The 2674-nt window shown below is 34.1% G+C and overlaps 1 protein-coding gene and 1 pseudogene across 5 annotated transcripts in view; one reads left to right on the top strand and one right to left on the bottom strand.

Annotated features, from left to right (window-relative positions):
* Slc5a10 (solute carrier family 5 member 10) overlaps nucleotides 1-2674 on the bottom strand; it is a 98669-nt gene that overhangs the window by 76685 nt on the left and 19310 nt on the right. The gene's annotated exons all lie outside the window — the stretch shown is intronic.
* The window catches only part of LOC105741213, a 1758-nt pseudogene continuing 1653 nt past the window's right edge, over nucleotides 2570-2674 (top strand).

Raw genomic sequence — 2674 nt, forward strand, 5'->3', positions numbered from 1 at the left:
AAAAAAGAGGTTTGTACCTATGTTATTTGCTTATTATTTCTTGCCTATATCTTGTAATATGAGAAACTACTTGGCAATAACAATACACAATGTACTAGCCATTGTTACTCTCCTAAAATTTTGTCTTGAGATTTTGTACCACTGTTTTTTATTATTTTTTCTTTCTTTAAAATAACTGATGTCAATAAAAAAAAAAGAAAAAAGAAAAAAAAAAGAAATAACTGCAGAAAACTTTCCAAAGAATTTAACCTACAGAAGAGTGGCGCATATAGAATCCTAAATAGCTATGATCAGAAAAGTACCTCTCCATGATACATCCGAGGCAAAATACCAGAAATCCAACACAAGGACAGAATCTTAAAAAGCTGTTAGAGAAAAGTAATGAATCACTCATAAGGGTAAACCATTAGAATTACAGCAGATTTCTGAACACAAAACTTAAAGGCCAGAAAAGCTTAGAGAGAACTGTTTCAAGTCCTAAAAGAAAATAACTTCTAGCTCAGATTAATATATCCTATAGAACTATCTCTCAAAATTGATGGAAAAATAAGGTCTTTCCATGACAAAGAGCACCTAAAGAAATTCATGCACAACACTCCAAAATATTTAAGAATAGTCTTGAAATAAACAGCAACACTAACAATGCCAAAATGTCTAATAGGATAAATATACCAAGCATGGTGATCAGGTAAGCACAAGGGGGGAAAAAGCAACAACAGTAAAATAATTCAATGACAATAAGTCAGTACGTATTAGTCACATAACTGTTAATGTCAATGGTCTCTCTTCCCTCATCAAAAGACATGGATTGAAAAAAAAAAAAGACACAGATTGACAGAATAGATCAAGAAACAAAATCCAACTGCATACTTTATATAAGAGACACATATAATTCCAAAGGAGACTCATACCCTAAAAAACCAAAGTATAAGAAATAATATTCCATGAAACAGGAACCCCCAACCAAGCAGGTATAGCCATCGTATTTTCAAACAAAGTAGATTTAAACCCAAAACTCATCAGAAGAGGCAAAGAAGGTCATTATGTGTTCATTAAGGGAATAATTCAACAGGAAGACAGATAACAATTATAAACATATATGCATTGAAAACCAGCACACCGAACCTCATAAAACATTAGTGAATATAAAAGATTAGATAATCAGATTAGATAAACATAAACCTAATTATAGGGAAGACCTCAGTACTTCACTGTCACAAATGGAGCAGCTACACAAAAAAGTCAATGAAGAAATATCTGTGTTGAATCAAATCTTCAAACAAATGGATTTAATAGGTATCTACATAATGTTACGAAGAACAGAATATACATTTTGCTCAGCAGTACAAGGAACTTTCTCCAAAACAGACCATATACTAACCCATAAAACATGCTTACACAAATGCAAAAGAATAAAAAATTTCCCATACATATTTTCTGATCATTGTACAATGAAACTACAAATTAGTGGCAAAAGAAACCACAGGGGCCAGGCATGGTGGTGCACACCTGTAATCCCAGCACTTGGGAGGCTAGGGCAGGAGGACTGCCATGAGTTTGAGGCCAGCCTGGACTACATACGTGAGTTCAAGGCCGGCCTGAACTGTACAGTGCAGGGGGTAGGGGGCGCCAGGGAGATGACTCAGTGGAATAAGCACTTCCTTGGCAAGCACAAGGGCCTGAGTTCAATCCGCTCTTCCGATCTAATAAATAAATAAATAAATAAATAAATAAATAAATAAATAAATAAAAAAAGACAGAAAGAAAAACAGAAAAGAAACCATAGAAATTATACAAACATGGAAATTAAGCAATACTTTCTTGAACAATCAGTAGGTCATAGGAAAAAAAAAAAACACGAAAGACATTAGACAATTCCTAGAAACAACTGACAATGACAGTACCACATACTGGAACCTATTTGAAAAATGAAAATAGTCCTAAGAGGGAAGTTCATAGCTGTGAATGCCCACATCGGAGAAACAGTGTCCAAAAAAACCAACTTAATCATGTAACTAAAGGTAACAGAAAAAGAACAACTGGGCCAGAGATGTAGCTGAGTGGCACAGCGTCTGCCTGGCAAGCGTGTATCCTGAGCTCAATACATAGTACAAACAAACGAACGAACAAAAAGCCAAATGGAATAACAACCCAAGCCCAAAGGTAGGATAGGATATAGAAGTAAGTTAAAAAGATCTGAGGAAAAAAAAATCAATGAAATTGAGACTTAGAAAATACAGAGTCAACAAAATAAAAATTATAAAAATAAAAAAAGAAAATACAGAATCAATGATTTGAAGAGGTAGCTCTTTGGAAGAATAAGCAAAATATACAGTCAATATTATTACCGGAAAAAAAAGGAAAGACTCAAATCAATGCAATTAGAAATGGAAAAATGAAAATGATAACAGGCACTGTCAAAATGCTAAATATTATTAGTAACTACTTCAAAAACCTGTACAAAGATTGGAGAATTCAGAAGAAATGAATAGATTCCTAGGTGTATACGAATTGCCAAAACTGAACCAAGAAGATATATAAAAATTGTGAAAAATGTAACAGAGGTGAGATGGCTGCGGCCATGAAGGACTCACGTGTGGCTGCAGGAAAAAAGCTGAAAAAGTCGAAGAAGAAGAAGAAGGAGGAGGAGGAGGAGAAGAAGAAGAAGGAAAAG

Source organism: Octodon degus, unplaced genomic scaffold, assembly GCF_000260255.1.
Source record: "Octodon degus isolate 3935 unplaced genomic scaffold, OctDeg1.0 scaffold00342, whole genome shotgun sequence".
Lineage (NCBI taxonomy): Eukaryota > Metazoa > Chordata > Mammalia > Rodentia > Octodontidae > Octodon > Octodon degus.